Consider the following 22205-nt stretch of genomic DNA (forward strand, 5'->3'; position numbering starts at 1 on the left):
ACTGATTATTTCATTCCTACGCAGTTCTGACATAATTGGTTCCATTTCTACCATGGGACTGTCTCATTTTTGTCATGTGTTCACATCAATTTTAAGCCTCACAATCGTAATGGATTACCTAAGCTTTGATGTCACCGACACTCATAAGTGAAATGTCTATTATGAGAGAGGAAATGTAACAGAAACTGGCGACAGTAAGCAAAGTATCGATGATGATGATGATGATGATCTTTGTTGTTTAAAGGGGCCTAACTTCTAGGTCATCGGCCCCAGCAAAGTATAAATTTGGTCTTCCTCACCCTCACCTTCTTTTATGGACTTGGAAGAAGTCAAAAGTTTTAATTTCCGCTAATCTCTTTCCGTATTGAAGATTTTAACAGAAAAATGCACACCTTAAACAAGAACAATGCCTTGACCTCCTCTACTGACATAGGAACACGCTGCACATTTTTCTCAGGATTTAAAGACTTCTCTTTATGGGATGAAGTTCATATTTGAGATTTGAATCGTACATTCTTTCGGATAATCAGCCATGCTGATGCATTAGTCCTTTTGAGAGTGAATGGTCTAAAAGTCTATCATCGACTGTAATATTTCGTTTTTGGATCAATTAGTCATTCGGCAACTTCGCTGCAGCAGACCAGGAAAAATGTAGAGAGCCACAACTGCTAGTTTGACACACAAAATTCGATATTTTTAATTTCTTAAACATCTTACAGTGTACGAACGAAAATACTTTTTTACGATACTTCATTTACTCCTTTAGTATATCTATCAAAAATGTTATCTCCCAACAAAATAATCGAGCATTTTATTTATTCACACTGACGCATTTATAAGGCTGCTGGTTTCGAGGCATCTCTGTACCAAATCATCCAACAAATTTGATTCGGATTTGGTTTCTCCGACGATATTCTCTGTACACTTAATCTTCGAATAGGGAAAAGCAAAGCCCTTGTCAATAAAGAAAGCTATCATGGTTCTGACCACAACTTGTTGGTCATGAAATTCCATCTGAAGTTGAAGAAATTGAAGAAAGGAAAGAATGCAAAAAGATGGGATCTAGACAATTTGAAAGAAAAGAGTGTGAAGGATTGTTTCAAGGGACAAGTGGCACAAGAGCTAAACGAAAAGGCTAAAGGACACACAATAGAGGAAGAGTGGATAGTCATGAAAAATGAAGTCAGTAGGGCTGCTGAAGAAATGTTAGGAAGGAAGAAAAGGTCAACTAAGTATCAGTGGATAACTCAGGAGATACTAGACCAGAGTGATGAACGACGAAAGTACAAGAATGCTAGGAATGAAGAGGGCAGAAAGGAATACAGGCGATTAAAGAGTCAAGTGGACAGTAAGTGCAAGGTAGCTAAGGAATAATGGCTGAAGGAGAAGTACAAGGATGTCGAAGGTTGTATGGTCCTGGGAATCGTAGATGCTGCATACATGAAAATCAAGGAAACCTTTGGAGAAAGGAAATCTAGGTGTATGAATGTTAAGAGCTCAGATGGAAAGCCACTTCTAGGGAAAGAAGACAAAACAGAAAGATGGAAAGAACATATCCAACAGTTGTATTAAGGTAAAGGTGTAGATAATTTTGTTCTGAAGCAAGAAGATGCTGTTGATGCTGATTACATGGGAGGCCCAATTTTGAGGTCAGTGTTTGACAGAGCTGTGAGAGACCTAAATAGGAACAAGGCATCTGGAACTGATGATATTCCTTCTGAATTACTAACTGCCTTAGGAGAAAGCAGCATGGCAAGGTTATTCCATTTAGGGTGTAAGATGTATGAGACAGGAGAAGTCCCATCCGATTTTCGGCAGAATGTTGTTATACCTATTCCCAAGAAAGCCGGTGCTGACAGGTGTGAAAACTACCTCACCAGTAGTTTAGTATCTCATGCTTGCAAAATGTTAACACGTATTATTTACAGAAGAATGGAAAAACAAGTTGAAGCTTAGTTGGGAGAAGATCAATTTGGCTTCAGAAGAAAAGTAGGAACACGTGAAGCAATCCTGACTTTACGTCTGATCTTAGAGGATCGAATCAAGAAGGACAAGCCCACGTACATGGCATTCGTAGATCTAGGAAAGGCATTCGATAATGTTGATTGGACCAAGCTATTTAAGATTCTGAAGGTGATTGGGATCAGATACCGACAACGAAGAATCATCTACAATCTGTATAAAAATTATTCTGCAGTGATAAGAATCGAGGGCTTTGAAAAAGAAGCAGCAATCCAGAAAGGAGTGAGGCAAGGCTGCAGTTTGTTCCACCTCCTTTTTAATGTTTACATGGAACAGACAGTAAAGGAAATGAAAGAGGAATTTGGAAAGGGAATCAAAATCCAAGGAGAGGAAATCGAAACCTTGAGATTTGCCGATGATATTGTTATTTTATCCGAGACTGCAGAAGATCTCGTGAAGCTCCTGAATGGTATGGATGAAATCTTGGGTAAAGAGTACAAGATGAAAATAAATAAGTCCAAAACAAAAGTAATGCAGTACATTCGAACGAAGGCAGGTTATGCAGGAAATATTAGATTAGGATATGAAGTCTTAAAGGAAGTAGATGGATATTGTTACTTGGGTAGCAAAATAACTACCGATGGCAGAAGTTAGGAGGACATAAAATCCAGATTAGCACAAGCAAGGAAGAGCTTTCTCAAGAAAAGAAATTTTCTCACTTCAAATATTGATATAGGAATTAGCTAGTTGCTCTACGTCGCACCGACACAGATAGGTCTTATGGCGACGATGGGACAGGGAAGGGCTAGGAGTGGGAAGGAAGCGGCCGTGGCCTTAATTAAGGTACAGCCCCAGCATTTGCCTGGTGTGAAAATGGGAAACCACGGAAAACCATTTTCAGGGCTGCCGACAGTGGGGTTCGAACCTACTATCTCCCGAATATTGGATACTGGCCGCACTTAAGCGACTTACAGCTGTCGAGCTCGGTGATATAGGAATTAGAAAGACGTTTTCGAAGACTTTCGTGTGTAGCGTGGCATTGTATGGAAGTTAAACATGGACGATAACTAGCTCAGAAAGAAAGAGAGTAGAAGCTTTTGAAATGTGTTACAGAAGAATGCTGAAGATGAGATGGATAGATCGATTCACGAATGAAGTTATACTGAATCGAACTGGTGAGAGGAGATCGATTTGGATAAATTTGACAAGAAGAAGTGATAGTATGAGAGGACACATCTTGAGACACCCAGGACTTGTGCAGTTTTTTTTTGAAGGAAGTGTAGGAGGTAAGAACAGTAGGAGTAGACCAAGGTTTGAATATGATAAGCAGATTAGAGCAGATGTAGGATGCAGTAGTTACCTAGAAATGAAGAGGTTGGCACAGGATAGGGTGGCATGGAGAGCTGCATGAAACCAGTCTATAGACTGATGACTCAAACAACAACATAATGAGACTATGATACTTAGGTGGATTTCCCCTCAATAATCGAAGATCGCTAGTGCATGTATCGTGGATTCTAGATTCTCACGAGCTGCACTAGTCAATGTTGCCTCTATTTCTGCTGCAGCGATAAGGCATGCTTTGAAGCCAATAGCAGATTATTCCTTCAGTGTTGCCAAAGATAGGATTTATCCGTGCATCAAGAGCAGACCCAGAGTTTTTCTACAGAATTTCATTTACAATGCAACTCCTGCTCAGCGAATGAGAATGCCTCTGTAACTCCTGTATTATTCTTGAGCTTGTGGACTAGTACTCCCAGCAATAATTTGTTTCTCTTGAGTTACTAGAGTAGAGCGTCCATAATATTGTCACCGTCGTTAACAGGTTGGCCAATGCCATGATCAGCTTTATTTGTCTGATCAGTTTTAGAATCCAATGTGTCTAAATTTTCATCGTAAATCAGCAATTTCACCACCTAAATCTCCTAGAATAGTAATATTAGCTAGCGGTGTGTTCTATTCTGACTGATTTTAGTTTTTAACAATCGCTTCTGTTGATTTAAAGTTAATAGAAACTCAATGAAAGTAACTTTTGTTTCACGAACTGAATGTTTTACACAAAACTAGGGATTTATTTTTTCAATGGACCTTGTATTATACGCAAAAAGAGGTAAGACATTGGTTGCGCTCTCAGTCGTAATGTGAGTGGTTCGCTCTCCTTACAACACTACTCTCTAACTAACACTGAGTGTTAGATTTGTTTCTACCGTAACTGCTAGCCCACGGCTATTGGCAACAATTGATGGGACAAGGATTCAGTAAAACATTCCAGTGTCCCTTGGCGACTGGGGATAGTCGACTAAGAGCGATGTGCACAACAGACCATCGATTAGAAGTTACAAAGGATTTGCTGTTGTTCACCATAGGATTGTAATCAAACATAACGTAGTGGATTGTACAATATTTATATGCCAATAAATAATGCATTGTTTCCCCCCAATTAGCTTTCTTATTGCTTGATCCAATGCTACGTTTGCACGTGTACTTCTGTCTCTGTGAAAGCACCCTGACCCACATTCTGAGTTGAAAGTATCCTGCCGAACTAGCGGAATTACATGCATGCCACTTCATGCCCCACTGACGAAATCTCCTAGAATAGTAATATTAGCTAGCGGTGTGTTCTATTCTTTGTCTTCGGGACTATTAATTCATAATTCATAAACTCACACAAGCTTATTTTAGGAAGTCCTCATAGTGAAAATCCAACTGTGATATTCATTTTATTCATATCGGATAAAGTGCTATTCATTTACCGAACACCGGGCGAGTTGGCCGTGCGTGTAGAGGCGCGCGGCTGTGATCTTGCATCCGGGAGATAGTAGGTTCGAATCCCACTATGGGCAGCCCTGAAGATGGTTTTCCGTGGTTTCCCATTTTCACACCAGGCAAATGCTGGGGCTGTACCTTAATTAAGGCCACGGCCGCTTCCTTCCAACTCTTATGCCTTTCCTATCCCATCGTCGCCATAAGACCTATCTGTGTCGGTGCGACGTAAAGCCCCTAGCATTTACCGAACAAACCTGTGTATGTATGATGTCACAGTACCTATTGTCAATATTGTATTTAACATTCAGTATCCTGAGAAAAAATGCAAATTCAATACAAGAAACAAAAGCTATGTCGGAAGAAATGAGGCAATAAGCAGCCAAAATTTTACCATAAATTCACTTTTCGTTAATGTTTTATTTATCTGGGCAGTTTTCTCTTTCTGTACCTGCTTTTACCAATTTGTTCTGTCACTTAGGCAATGTAAAATTATTATCATTCTTACATGTGCATTCTTATATTATCTCTATAAAACAGCAATGCAAATTGTCACTCTACCATCAATAAATAATGCCGTAGATAGCCTACAGGAGCTACTCACGTTTTCTCAAACACACAAAAATTAAGTAATTCATTACCTCCAAATAAAATATGATAGAGCCGGGACTGAAAATACTATATTGGGTTCATAAATCCAGCACTCTACCATCTCAGAATTTTGACCAGGATTTATTCAATTAAGTTTAGAGAAGTAGAGAGTAAAGTAGTCAAGCAAGCAATCAAGAAGGAAGGGAAGCATCCTGTAACTAATTTAGCGCACAATGTAGCGTTGTATCTGATAGTCTCGTGGAGATACTTATCCAGTTATAAGTGTTCAAAGATCGCCAGGAAGTCAATAATTCTGCAATAAACTAATATGAATAATAATAATAATAATAATAATAATAATAATAATAATAATAATAATAATAATTTCTTGTGGCTATTTCTAGCCTGATGCAGCCCTTGCAAGGCTAACTCTCCGACAAGGGTGGGCGGAATCTGCCATGTGTAGGAAACTGCTTGTAATTGTGGTGGAGAATAGTGTTGTGTGCAGTATGTGAGTAACAGGGATGTTGGGGCAGAGCCCGAACGAGGGGAATGAACCAACTTAAGGTTAAAATATTTGATCCAGCTGGGAATCGTATCGAAGGTGCCTAAGCTGATCATTCAGCCAAGGATTCGGGCAATATAACACCTTAAGCCAGGTAGTGAATTAGATACCATGAGGAATTCATATTCCCGTCTTGTTACCCTCCACCTGATTTGTACACGAACATTGTCAGAGTCAGTCACAAAAGTGGGGAGGGGATGAATGAAAATTTATTGTTCTAATTCAGTATGCTTACTATGAAACACTGCTACGGACGTGGCTTCTACAATTGCCACTATCAATTTCCGACGTTGGGCGGGTCTAAGGTACGTCAGCTGTGTGACTTCACCGGGCCGGAGCCTGGGGGGGGGGGACCGGCGCCTTTAGATCAGACACTGCTACAATTGCCTTTATAGGTCGTTACCTCGCAATACGCCTCAAGGGTCAGAACGTACGAGTCCCGCGGATCGAGATATTTCTATATATGGAGGCTTACACGAACTTCGTGAAGCCGATCTATCTCGAAGGGTCGGCCACATCTATATAAAACAGGATTGACTTGATATTTGGAGTTGGAGTAGGGGCAGTTCAGTGAGCGATTGAGTGAGTGGGATCAGTTAGTTCAAGTGGAGTTACCATCGAGAAACCACCGGAATTGAGAGGGGCACTCTGTGCGGTGTTCTTCTGTCGAACTGAGGATCGTTCTGTTTGCTGCCATCGCTTTTATCCCTCTTGGGGCCGGATGATGTAAAGGTCATTTGGTGTTCTGGTGCAGCGTGAAGGGGAAACTCGGCCCCGACCTGTGCAGGTTGCGAACGGGGTTCCATAGGGTTGCGGACAGCGAACATTAACCTGAGCTACGAGACTGTCATGTGTGCGCTACGAACTGTGGACTGTGACGAAGCCAGCAAGTGTGAATAAGTGGCTGAGTGAGTCTGTATAAGTAAGTGATCAGTGTAAGTGTAGATAAACTGTGAGAAGCTAAGATAGAGAGTGCGAACTGCATAAATGTGTGTGTCCTGTGTTCTTGTTAAATTGTGAGCTGGTAATCCTGTGTGATAATGTGTAGTATTAGTAATTAGATACCGAGCTCGATAGCTGCAGTCGCTTAAGTGCGGCCAGTATCCAGTATTCGGGAGATAGTAGGTTCGAACCCCACTGTCGGCAGCCCTGAAAATGGTTTTCCGTGATTTCCCATTTTCACACCAGGCAATCTATCTGTGTCGGTGCGACGTAAAACAACTATCAAAGAAAAGTAATTAGATAATAAATTTCCTGGGTAAATCGCTAACAGGTTCTGTCTTCATGTATTACCCAGCCAACACGTTACAATACATAGGAGAGACTGTTTTCAAGAAAGGCATGGACTTTTAATATAATGTTGCAGGATGCCCTATGATGCACCGAGTCGGCAACTACTGAACACAGAAGGAACTTTGTGCTCACATTCATACGCATTATTTTTTTACTGTCACATGCAGTATTGGTGATTATTGAACATTTCTCCATAATTCTATATTCGTGAGCCATCATTGTAGTGATGGGTGATAGAAGCCATAACGAGATGGAGACACCAATTGCAATCACAGTATAGAGATCCGTACATGCAAGTTGTTTATTAAGGTGTATAATAATATTCAAACAATATTAATAATTACCCAAACATTCCATAAGGAGAAGCTATATGGGGGAGGGATAACACACAACTTGCCGTCGTTAATTCTCACTTACATTTCATACCTCTATAATATATACGTGTGAGAGAAATTGAGCGATATGGATGTGAACTGACCTTTACCTAGAATAATCGACTTCTTCGATGAATGTTGCAACATGTGAGAATAGTGTAATAAAGTTTGGAATATCATTCTGTGTGTAACAACACGGAGAGGCTAAATAGAGTGCGAACGTGACGCGGATTGTGTGTAAGTACAATTTCAGCCAGGTCTCCGGATACTTTTCATCAGTTATTTTACTTTATAACATTAACTCTTCTGTTGAGTTTGACGTCAGAAATGGCACACGACCGCGGGTAATTGCTAATTAGGAATAGAATTTAACACATCTTATTTTCTGGTATTTTGTTGATTTCCTGTCAAACATTTCCCGTTCACTGACATAAACATATCTAATTACTTATTTTGACATTTCTTCATGTGTGAGCAAAATGTGCTTAAATAGTTGAAAATTAAAACGTCATCACTGTCTAGTGACTGTACATGAATTCGTATTCCTGTAATCAACTTTAGCAGCGGCCTGTGGTGATTAAACTTCTCTCCAGAGCTTCAAGTTCGATACTCTTCCGTGTAATCGATGTAGGTTTGGCTAAAATACACCTATTTATGGCCCCACGCTTTCTCGTAGTGTTAAAAGCTTTCTGAATAATTAACTACAGACGCGTTCAGCTATTAGACGCACACGGGGCTACGTTCTCGATACGATGTCGGAGTACAGAAATAAGACAGCTAGTGGACTGAGTAATGAATGCAAGTACTAAGAACTTACATTTAGGAACAAACATCCTTCGCCATAATAAGAAAGCTACACAGTTAACAATTTTTGATTGAAATATTTATCGGTAATATTGCCGAACATATATGTATCAAATTTTTCATTATAGATTACGTCGCTTTTCGGCGTTCAGTCTGCTGCCTTTTGTGAGTTAACTAAACGCTGACACTAACGTCTATTTTCAATTAGTTCTGCGACCTCATTTAGTTAAATACCTCTTATCTTTAAATCATTGGAATAATAGTCTAACCATCGTCGTCGTGATCTCCACTAAATCTCTTACCCTCCATGATGGAGTCCATTATTCTCCTAGGTAACCTATCCTTCCACATTCAGCTCACATGAACGCGGTACCAAAGCCAGTTCGAGTTCATTCCTAACATACTTTTCAGCTCCATGTTCTGAGTACCCTCCTTCCATTGTTGCCATCTGAATGTGCGAATGACCATTCTCGTGCATTTATGTCTGTTACTTCTACGTTATGAATAAGATATCTTTCGTCCACCGGAGATTTACTCAAGTAAAGCAAATTTGATCTGAAAGTAGACCGGTGTAAAGATCGTTTCGCCGAGGAGATGACGTCCTTCTTACAAAATACTGTTAATAGCAACTGCGAACTCACTGCTTCCGGTTTGCTGTCCCTCAAATCGATCTCACATACAGTATTACCGTGCTGGGTGAATACACATCGTAAATACTTGAAATTATCTATGTTTTTTATTCCCAACCTGATATTCAATATACTTGGGTTTCTTAATTACTGACATCAATTTAGTCCTGGAAATGGTAATTTTCATATCATACTCATTGCACCTATTTTCAAGTTCCAATGTATTATACTGCAGGTTTTTAGCACTATCTGCCAATAAGACTACGTTGTCGGCATAAGTCAAACATTTTACTACATTTCCACTTAACTTAATCATCCCCTGCCAATTTCATATCTTTCAGTAGATGGTCCATCTAAAGTACGAAATTCAAAGGCGAAAACTTAGCACATATCCTGTGATTCCCTGGTATCTAGTATAAGTTACTTGATTTGCACAAAACACTCATTTCCCTTTTCCCTCCCTGTCTAAGGTTCTGAATTACTGTCCAGAAATTTTTCCGTAACGATTGTCTTAACATTTCCAGGTTTATTACAGAAATCCTCCCGCGACTTCGATTCAGCTATTACTTATTTTGCTCTGCTTCTTTCATATACTGTACGTACAATTCCCTGTCTGCATCAGTTCTGGTTTGGAGTCATTTCTGATACGCCTTATTTTCACATTTCCAAACCGCTCTCACTTCATCATTCCGCCAAGATGCTCGCTTTTCCCATTCTTACACACATATTATCCTAGACATTTCCTTTCTGTTTCTACTACAACATCTCTGTATGCCACATAATACCCTTCTATATCCTGAACCTGCTTATGACTATTGTTTGGAATTTTCACTAATCATATCCATGTACTTCTAATATACTTGACCTGGAGATTTTTCTACCCTTATCCTTCTGCAGACTATTTCACCGTCTCTATCCTAAGCCTAGAGGTACTTAGTGCACTACAGATCAGATAGTGGACTGTATCATCAATAATTGACCGGAATACTCGCACATTCCTAACAAATTTTCTGACTTCGCAATCAGTTATGATATACGGTTGCCTGTTATGGAAATGGTGCCGCTACCATTCCAGGTGTAGTGATGAATAGCTTGAGGAAAGCATTCACAACTACTAATCCCACATAAGCACAGAATTCCACTAAACGCTTTCCATACATATTAGCTTTCATATCTTATCCACATTTAACTTACCCATCATCCTTTCGCATCACTAAGTTCTATTTCGAACTCCCGCATTGAAATCGCCAACTTCTACTGTCCTATCCTTGCTGTTGACTCTGACTATGAGGACACTCCATGCTCCACAAAATTTGTCAATTTCATCCTCATCTGCACCCTCACTCGGCGTGTACTATGAGATAATTCTCGTGACGATTCATCCTACAGTTAAATATGCATACATCATTCGCTCATTTAGGTCCTTAAAAGAAACTATGTCTCGTGCAATAGTATTCCTGATGAACAGTTGTACCCCACACTCCACTCTTCCCTTTTTAATGCATGTTAATAAGACCTTTTCATCTCCTATGTCTTCCCTTACTCGAATATCATTAACTCTTGATTTATGCAGACTCCCGACTCAGCCAGATTTAATTTCTTAATTCCGTAAGCCTCTATAATATCGATATCTCCCCATCGAATACCATTTAATTCGCCATATTGTTTCCAAGGATCCCCTCACCTGTTAAATAGAAGTGGGATTCCGTTAATCCTATTGGTTCGAGGCTTGCTTAATATCTTTTTCACTCGTGAAATTCCGTTAAGCATTTTTATACCCTACTTGTATAGTAGTAGTATTTATTTATGAACAAACAGGCTTTCCGCCCCATTACATGTTCACAAAGCAATAAGACACAATATTAATAATTATAATAAAAAAAATAATAAAAATAATAATAAAATAATGATAATAATAATATAATAATAATAATAATAATAATAATAATAATAATAATAATAATAATAATAACTAAATACATAATAATATAATAATGATAATAGAAATAATAGGAATAAATAATAACAAAAATGATAACAATTCTGTAGCAGTCCTCGGCTCGAGGATCCAGCAAACTCATCACTTGTCCTAATGCCTACAGCAACTTTCGTCACATTCATTTTCCCTGACATACTCCCGATCAATACCAAAACATCGACCGTCAGCACTTACATTCTAACCAGCCATAACACAAACAAAAGTCCTCCACGTTCACAACAATAAATAACACAATCCTAACCCAGCAGAAAATCATAATAACTTACAATCAAATTTCAACACTGGTCTCCCTCCCCACTTACCCTAAATACCACTTTTATTTCAATGCATTACTACCTCTCATGTTGCAACTAGTCCATTATTTAGCCATGCTTGATCTCATTTTAAAACCCACGCCATGCTCAGCATTACATTTGCTATCGCAACCACCACTCATTACGTGTCCTTGTGGATTCAGCACATACGTCATCTTCATTGTCCTCTAACTTACTCTCTGTCCAAACCATAACAACCAACATTCCGCAATTGCCCTTCAATCCATCATACACTACATTAACCAACCCGCACTTAATACAATCATCTCTCCAACTCCAAAAGTTTCAGCAATAAATTAAACCATCTCATTACCAAACCATCTTCGCCTATACCAACACTTCTCCCACACCACATTTTGTTTCAATCGATAAATCTAAAATAATTCAGCAATAAATAAACCATCTACATACAAACTCCCGGATTCAGATACCACCTCTTACCCACAATTTCCATTCCAGATCCACCTCATATACCTTCCACAATACACCACTGAATCTAAATTTACAACATCTCAGATTTACCAAATAACACCGCTTAACACCGCTTCTCACCATATTTCCACCATCGTCCTCAATAACTGCGACCATTTTATACCACCACTTCTCCAACACCTCATTTCAGCAATATGACACATCTTAACTTAATCGTATCTAGATACCAGGCCATCTTCACCTTAAAATACCAAACACTCATATACCATCTCTTCACCAACACCACATTCCAATCTCTACCATCCAAAACTCTTGTCCCTCTTAACACTCACTTAGTTAGCATTAAATAACCTCCTACCAAACCAAAAGCTAATACATCTACCCTTCAATACCAACACATCGCTTCATATACCACCTCTCAATCTCATACCACACTATCATGCTATCCTCTCTCTTACATACATCAACAATAAATATACCACCTCACCATTGCTACATTTCAGTCTTCACACATAATTCCCATCATAACCTAATAAATTTACAGTGAATAACAATTACTGACATATCATAAAACTTACCAATCAGCGTCAACTCCAAATATCACAATAAATATATCACTTCACCCTTACCACGTCTCAGCCTTCACAAATTATTTACCCTATTTCAGTCTTCACAAATAGTTACCATCATAACCTAATAAAATTACAATGAATAACAATACTGACATATCATAAAACAAACAGACCATGCCATCCTGTCCTCTTACCCAACTCCCCTAACTAAATACTCAGTCCCTATATACACTAAACCATTAAAATTTTAACCTACTATCTCCTTCCCTTATACAGATAACTATTCTACCCCCCTATTCCCCTGCCCACCCTCTAACTCACTCTCCTTCATTTTACTCTCGCAGGCCTTTTTTGTCGCACACAAATACCTGTTCAATTCACCCCCTTTTTCCCATTGTTTAAGAATCCATCTCAGTATTGCGTTCTCATCCCCTCTCCCCAGTATTTCCCGATGCTCGGCACTCAATAATCCATGTCTTAACCCCCTCGTTCCCTCACAGTCTCTTAGCAAGTGAAACTCATCATTCACATCTCCACAAAGTACACACCTTGTCTTATCCCTGCCCTGTAACCAGCCCTTATTCCTTGGCAGACCTAAAAGCCACCACATCATCCCATATCGATTTGACCTATCGACGTATCTAATATTCAACCCTACTATCTCCTCTATTTTCGTCAAAACAATCAGCGAATTTCTTAGTCTGCTTTCCCCCAATAATTTCTGCCTATGGATATCCCTAATTCTCCTTTCCAGTATTTTCATCCCTCTCACTTCTGTCTTTGACCAAACCTCCCCCCACAGGTGCCCTAATCCTATCCTCTCTAAATATCCTTTTATTTTTTCTAACCATCCACCCTTATACATGCTCTTAAATTGCTGTACATATGCAGCCTGTAAAACTCTCCCACCTTCCTGTCTTTTTAAATTCATCCAATATCTAACTATTCTTTTCACACCCTCTGATTCCAAATCCTCCCCACACATTAATTCCGCCCCTACATTTGCTGTACACCTCGGTAAGCCCATCACTAACTTCGCAAAACTACTAACAATCTTTCTTAGTTCCTCTCTTTTTTCATCCAGCCCCCAAACTTCTGCCCCGTATAATACCCTCCCCCCTATTACCGACCTGAACACGAGTCTCAGTGTTTTGTAACTGATCCCCGGGAACTTGAGTAGCAAATTTCTGACTGAGGCTAAGGCTGCCAAGCCTGTATATTTCATTCTTTTGATCTGGTCACTCCAAGTTCCTTTATCATTAAAAATAACTCCTAGATATTCCAGCTTCCTTACCTGTTCCAATCTTTCTCCCTGTATTACCCAATTCCCTTCCATCTTTCTTCTTTTGTTCACCTGTACTATCAATATTTTAGACTTATTTCCATTAATTTTCAATCCCCATTTCCTCGCAAATAGCATCACTGACTCTAAGGCCCTATTCATCGCCCCTGAAGTTAACGTCATCAATAACACATCATCCGCAAATATCAGTCCTGGCACTTCCAAACCATTAATTACCGGTACAGCCCAATTTCCTGCCCCAAACCCCTCTAAAATATCGTTTATAAATAAAATAAACAGTATGGGCGATAACTTGCAACCTTGTTTTAAACCCACCTTGGACTCTAATGGTCCACTCATTCTCCCTTCTCCCAATTTTACACAAAACCTGACGTCCCTGTATATTCCTTCCACTGCCCTCAACATCTTCTCCGAAATCCCTAGCCTACCTAATTTCTCTCTTAGGGCCTCTCTATTTACCTTATCAAAAGCTTTCTCAAAATCTATTGCTGCTACATAAACCGTACTTCTATTCATATTCTTATACTTTTCTAAAATAGTCTTTACTATCATTATATTATCCACTGTTCTTTTCTTTTTCCTAAATCCCCCTTGGTAATCTGTCAAAATTCCATTTTCTTCCGCCCACCCATTTATTCTGTTCGCTAGCACCCCAGTATATATTTTACTCAGAGAATCCAACAGAGATATACCCCTATAACTGTTCACATCGTTCCTACTACCCTTTCCCTTGTATATAGGGCATATGATTCCTGTTTCCCATTCCCTAGGGTAATTTCCTCCCTCGAATATCCTATTGAATAGTTTCACCATGCCCTCTATCATTATCTCATTTTTACTAATTTCCTTCCAAAACTTATTATTTATACCATTACACCCCCCGGCCGACTTCGCTCTGGCTCTGCTTATCACTCCCCGGATTTCCTCTCTTGTGATTTCTTTATCCAAGTCATAAATTGCCACTCCCCTATTACTCCAAATTACTTCTTCTCCCGAACCTCTCCATCTATCACCCCCCTTTTTTCCTAGTAATTCCTCGAAGTGCCTGACCCATTGCACTTCCTCAATACTCGTTCTCTCCATATTCCTTCCACCCTTAATAATTCTATTAATCTTATCCCAGACTCTCTCAAAATTGTTAGTCTTGCAGTCATTATTTATGGCTTCCATTTGTTCCTCTAACCACGTCTTTTTTGTCTCAGCAATTTTCTTTTTATACTCCTTCCTCAATCTACAGTAAAACTCCCTTTCTTGGCTTCCACCTTTCCTTCTATATTCTCCTAAAGCGTCCATCACCCTCCTCCGCAATCCTTCACACTCCCTATTAAACCATTCTTCTCCCTCTTTCTTATTTCCTTTTCTAGCTTTCACCTTCTGCGCTATCATCTTTATTGGATGTAGCAACAATTCCAAGGCTTTATCAGTATCATTCTCTTCTAACGCCCCTTCCCACCCATATTTCAGAAGATGTAACTCCTCCTTTACTACCCTATTCCAATCCCGGCCCACCTTCTCTGTCCATTTGTACTTATTATAACCCCTCCCTCGTTTATCCTTTGTCTCATTTTCCTTCATTGTACGCTTCTCTACCTCTCTTTTCAGCATAACCCTCACCGGGAAATGGTGTGACTCAATCCAATCTCCTATTTCCATACTTACAACTTCCTCAATCATCCCTTCCGAGCTCAGAACCATATCTATCACACTACCCCCTTTCTCCGTAACATATGTCAATTTCCCCGTCCTGTCACCCTCTATCCACCCATTCAGAATATACAAGTTTCCCACAGCACACATCTCTAGGAGCTTCTCTCCATAACTATTTGTAATTTTGTCCTCACTCCTTCTGCTTTCTAACAAACACATTCCATCCTCCCTACTATAAATTGGGCTCTGTTCTCCTATTCTCGCGTTCCAATCCCCAAATAACAACATATCCTCCTCCCCTGGATACATTCCCCTTATCCTACCAATATCCACCAATAACTCTTCAAAAAAATATTTATTTGCATATTCTGAATTACTAGGATGGCAGTAAACAAAAGCTAGATTTATTTTCTTCCTCCGTCCCTCTCTCTCTCCCAAATTCAATCTCAGCCATATGGTTTCCATCATATCGGTCTCTATATCCTCTACTCTTTCACTAATTTCTTCCCTAATTAGAACTATCATCCCTCCTGGTGCTCGTCCCTTATTCCTCTCTTTTCTTCTATATTTATATTTTATCTCAAACCCCTTCCATGCAATCTCCCTCCCTGTTTCCAACCACGTCTCTAAGAGTGCCACAACATCGAAACTTTCAATTACTTCCCTAACTTTCTTGTTTCCTAATTTGCTCCTTACTCCTTCAATATTCACACAACCTATCTTCCAAAATTGTTATAACTTTCCCTCCCTCCCTTCTAGGTCTCCCACTCTATTCTTACTTCTAGTATTTATCGACCTCTCTCCCTCTGTATCCTCCATCCCTTTACGTACTTTTCCCCATATGTCTTTTAAGCTCTTACTCCTGACTTTACTCATAAGTTTTTTACCTTCTTGTCGATCTGTCTCCTCTTGACCTTTCTTTTTCGCTACACCACTGCACCCTGCACTCACCTCTTCTTGCTGCTCACCCCCACTCTCCCCCTCACTATTTTGGACTTCTGAATCCATCTCCCTTTGTCCTTCCTTACTCACTGCACCACTACACTCTCCTCTCCCAGTTTCTTGCGGTCCACTCTCACCGTCCACTTCACTATCTTGGTCTTCTGTCTCCCGGCTGCACTGCCCATTCTCTTCCGAGATGCCCTGTTCTCCTGCCACGTCCCTCCTCCTCTTCTTTTCTTCTTTCTTCTTCCCATCTTGCCTTGACCTCTCACCACTCTCAACCCTCTCGTTTTCGTCCATTTCTTTTAGCTTAGAAACTGAATGAACTCTGACCCATCGCCCGTTCGTCACCTCCAACCTCAGACCTCTTATTCGGGCCTTTAGCCCCTGGTTCCTCGCTCTCCAAAGGTGCCTATTCAAGATCTTCGCGTTTTCACTTCCTTCTCTTCCCATATCTCCTTTCACCCCTATTTTCCGCCCTTGTAAATTCTTGCTGTTTCTTAACACAGAATCTGCCATTAGGGTTGAGAACAATGTAACCCTAATTGGCCTCCGACCTTTGATTCTACCAACTCTCTCTACATCATCAATGTCTACCTCACTAAAGTTTACCTTCATAACATCACGTATAGCTTCCACCACCTTAAATATCAGCTCAATCTTGCTCTCTCTCGCCCCTTCCTCAATTCCATATAAAAATATGGCTTTTTTCAATCTCTCCTGCCTGTACCCCTCCGCTTCTTTCTTCATCTTCATCACCTCGTCTTTCAGATGCTTCACTTCCCCTCTCAATAACTCGATTTCTTTCTCGTTATTGACCACTCTCCTGCTCGATTCCTCAGTCTTCGTTTCAAGCCATTTCTTCATGTTCCCTATCTCCCTTCTCTGCTCCTCCATCATGTCCTTTATTTCCTGCACCTTATCCCATTGACACTTTTCCTGCATCACTTCACTTACAACCACCCTGAGTGCGGCCAAATCCTCCGTGCTATATTTTCCACTGGTATTTGGGCCTGGGTTTACTTCCACCCCCCCAATAACCAGTAACACTGCTATCACTGTCACCACCAGCACCGCTTCACTCATTTTCAATCCGTCCGTCACCAATCCATTCCTGACCTCCTTCTTCTGCCTTGCCTGCCATTTCCCAATAGCGGCCCGGTACTGTTCAATGCCAACCATGCTTACAGCACGCACTTCGCTACGCAACCTCTCTCCTCGACTGCTCGAGCTAGACTGTTATACCCTACTTGCACATACTCCCAGTGAGGATCTCTAGTCTAACAGGTTAGGGATCGTCTGAGCACAAGGAGGACCCTGATTCAGAATTTGTCCGATGTTCCTACTCTCAATCCACTGAAACTGGTATACCATCGCTCAGGCCCATCCAATATGTCACTCATCTCTTGTCCATGGTGCACGAACTAGGAAGTGACTGCAGTAACGCACACCATGATTCATATTTCACCATTAAGATGAAATCGAATGACGAAAGGTACAATTTTACCTTATTCAGAATGCTGGTAAGTAACTTTCAGACAAACAGTTTTTTTCTTTACGGTTTATTATATGCTAATTTACAGAGCTCTGCATGTACTAGCCTCGGGCAAATGATCCATTAGGTTACTGGGGAACAAGGACTTACAGGATTTAAGGTTATGTACTTCACTCGCATTAAAATGTTCACAATGAAGGATACATTATCTTTAGAAAGTGAAATATGAATTTAAACAATTAACATAACACGTGACTGATTACATTAAGAGGACATCTTATTTTAATTATCTTCTAAACGTATTATTTATTGATAATTGAAGAGCTTTTAAAAAGTGGGTTATGTTTACATTTAAGTGAAGATCAATTTAACGTGGTGGGAATTTTCCAAGCTTCGGTTAATTAACACAACTTATGACCTACTCTTTTCCGTTCACACACATATGCATTTTTAACTTCTGCTCAGTTCATCTAATATACGTAATTCATTGAAGTCACCAAATATACAGTATGTAAAAATAAGAGCTTTGTCTGCACATTGCTCAGAATTTAAAAAGAGTGGTATTTCTGTTATAGACGTGTCCAAAATAAAAAAAGTAATGCACATTTAATTTTGCGTCATCTGTGTATGTCTGTATGTACTGTACGTTGACGGGCATCACAAGAAAATAGCTAAAGTGAATTTAATAAAATTCGGTATGTAAGGACGGGAAATTGGGCACTACAATCTAGGCTATCAATAATTTTATTCACGCTGACTGAAATGTCAGTTTAGGGAAGGCTTAAAATGTAATTCTCAAATATTAATGTTTCTAGTGGCCCTATCGATAAATACTACATAACTAAAGTTATAGATCATTTATATTTTTTTACTGTACTGCCTATGATAACAGTGATATCCATGAATTTTGATTTTTGTTGCTAAGTCCATATCAACGCCGAAACAGAGGAAAATGGGTCAATAGAATTTAATGAAAATCGGTATGTAAAGTCTGGGAGTAAGGTACTACATTGCAGTCTATACATTATTTTTCACGCTGGATCAAATGGTAGTTTACGAAAAGACGTCTAAAATTTAATTTTTATACGCACATGTTATTATAGAATTTAATTAAATCCTATTCACAACGTGCAGACGGCTTCACGTAGAATTCTGCATGGAATTAGAATTCCGTAGCGAATCACGGGTACAACGGCTAGTTTAAACTATGTGGAAAGTTATCATAACGTAGGTGAACGACTGTGTTGTATCGACTGGACAAAGACGAATTGGTCATAAAGCCCCAGGTTAACTTCGTTGCAAAAAAAGCCTTCACAATGTTGAGGACAAGTACTCGCCTGTTACATAAGCTTCCGTTGCGGAATAAGTATAAAAGTAACCTTTTAGTGATTTTCGAAATGACATTGTGAACAACAGACATGCTTTACATATAATAACGAAGAATATATTATATGTGTGAATATGAAACGTCATTCAATTTCCTATCCCTTACCATACCTAAAATGTGGGCCTAGGAATTTACAAAATATTATACGGCAAATGTATCAGCATCCTTATAAAAGATTGCTTTACGCCTCAAGGTTGCAGATAGGTCTTATGGAGACGATGGGACATGAAAACGCTAGGAGTGGGACGGAGGCGACCGTGGCCATAATGTCAAGGTACAGCCCGAACATTTGCCTGGTGTGAAAATGATAAACAATGGGAAGCCATCTGCAGGGCTGCGACAGTGGGGTTCCAACCTTCTATCTCCAGAATGCAAGCTCACAGCTAAACAACTTCCTGCATGTGTGCTATTTTAGTTAGAACAATATTATTTCCATAGTCTTGATTAGAAATATTTTAACGCCCACTTTTAAATGTTCATAATTTAAAAAGAAACCTCTGTTTTTTTCCGCAACTTGACGTGAAATTTCTCGCAGCTGAGTTGGATTTCCTCTAGGAATTTGAATGCGAGGACCATTATCCGGTGTAACATCTTCTAAAGCATTAATGAAAACTCACCTTGCGGCCTGAAGCCTATATGCAATATACGCATGGCTTATATTCCATTAAATGTGTTAATGTGATCGCTGAATGGATAATCCAATCGCATCTGTTCATCAAGCAATATATCGTCGTTGGGCCTGCGGAAACTACTGTGAGAAATGTTACAGCTTAGAAGTTTAGCCGGCAAGGTTCTCTCATCTAATATACAATATTGTGCGAACTATATCAAAGATCCCTCGTTACTGATGTAATGCGTATTGCGGGTCAGTATTTTCCCAACATCATTTTAACATAGCAGTTTCTTCAGGCGCAAATCTATTCTTCGGTAGCTCTTCCTTCACACGTCAAGACTGCAGCATTAACCACTTACGATATAATTGCAATAAGAACTACAAAATTTAATAATTACATCAAAGAACTCAATGAGGTAATGTGCTTTCCAAGAGAATGTACTATACGCGAAACGTTTAGTGGAATTTTGGCTTCGTATATTGGAATGGGTAGTATTCCTGTACACTCTGGATATGGATTATTGGGAGCTTCCAAGTTACTATTGTGCATACGTATACCAAACAGATGGACAACATTCTCCTGCGGAATACACAAGAGAAACGGAACCTCCACGAAACACTAATGTATGTACCTGCGAGTTTCCTGATAAGGTTTAGTCGGAACTGTACTAACTACTTGGATGATTTCGAAATATCAGTCCTCTGTCCAGGGTAACACCGAGGTATTTCGGTGTGTTATTGAACTTGACTGTGCCTAGAGGATCAAACTTTGGAATAATCTGAAATGATGCCAAGTGATATATGAAAGGTGAAAACAGCACGCTTCTGTTTTTGCGATATTCAATTCCTGTTACAATATTTGGTAAATACCTATTAAATTGATTCTATTTGTTTCTTTACAATACTTTTACAATTTAACACCAACAATTTTGCCACTTCTACTTGACTCCCTGCTTACTACACTGTCATCACCGCTCCCTATTCCACCCGGTTTCCCTGAATCTACGTCCCTAAAGCTCCCAAACAAACCCCCTAACATGCATGTACCATTGTGGTTTAAATGAAGGCCATCTTAACGTAAATCCCTATCTCCAACCCACCCACTCACTCCCAGTTTCCCACACACCTACTCCATAGTTCCATTTAAATCGCCAATCACCCTTCAGTCTGTATCCCTCATACGTAATATCCCACTGATAGCAGTCTGTGCTTCCTTAAACTGCTCCCGTGCTGTTGTAACCCAGATCCCATACATCCCCAACAACGATGATGTTTATTCCTGCTGCCTTACATTATTGGTACCAACATGGAAAATTACCACATTCTTCTTACCTTCCTCCTTCCCTTATATTTTCCTCAACATCTTACTTGACCTAATTCCTGAATAACTCTCTATTTCCCGAATAACTCTCTATCCTGGTTTCCTTTCCTCCATACACTTTCCTCACATGCCTACAATTGAGTCACCCATATCCAAAGCCTCAACACCATCCATCTCATTAAATGCCATCCTCTTCTAGTCTCCACAAGGCAAAGAAACACCTGTGGAGAGATTCGGAAAGATGCCGTTCAGATAGCTTTCCCCATTTTCCTGCATTTTGAAAGTGCAGTGTCTGGGGGTGTGAGGGGACCTCACCAACACGTCCAATCAACGCTCGACAGGGTTCGTACCAGGCGAAGTAGGAGGCTACAGCAGTCGTTGAAACTTTCTAGTATGCTCCCCGAACCAATTCTGGACAGTTTGAGCCTGATGACAATGTGCATTATTCAGCTGGAACATTTCACCTTTGTAGAGGTACGTGAAGCGTATGGAGGACTGTAAGGGGTCGCTAAGGATTTCAGCGTAGCAGTTACTGGTCAACGATCTGTTCATGTGGATCAGCGGATCCAGACCAAGCCAAGTGAATATATGCCACACTTTTATGTAGCGACCACGAGCCTGTATAGGGTCTTGCTATCGTAATAATAAAAATGTTGTTGGCTTTACGTCCCACTAATTACTTTTACGATTTTCGGAGGCGCCCATTGTTAACAACTGCGGTCCGTGGACTCATGGAGCCGGTGCTATATTAGTACCCTCCCGTTAGCTCGAAACAACTGGAACAATGACTTATCGAAGCAAAGTTCATGTCAGCTGTCATCCAGGCTCCTATGTCTCTCACCAAGGTGAGACGCTGTGCCTGGTGTCGTGGTATTCACAAGGACACTCAGGTAAGGCTCCTACTCCGATATTCCACTGATTTTAAAGAACGCTGCAATTACCTACTGGATATGAGTGTGGTAACAACTGCATTGAATATTGGTGTGATATGAGGCGGTGTGTCTAGTATCTTACCATGGATATTTCTAGCCAGGCTCCACTAATGGCAATCGCGAAACATCCGTGGTCGGCCACTACGCTGTTCTCTGCTGGTAGTAATGACTTCCACGAGGTACTTCCTATAGACACGCAACACCATCGATCAAAGAATGTAAAATGTTCACACAACTTCAACAGTGGAATGTGAATCCATCCGGCCT

This window comes from Anabrus simplex, chromosome 2, assembly GCF_040414725.1.
Source record: "Anabrus simplex isolate iqAnaSimp1 chromosome 2, ASM4041472v1, whole genome shotgun sequence".
In the NCBI taxonomy this organism is placed as follows: domain Eukaryota; kingdom Metazoa; phylum Arthropoda; class Insecta; order Orthoptera; family Tettigoniidae; genus Anabrus; species Anabrus simplex.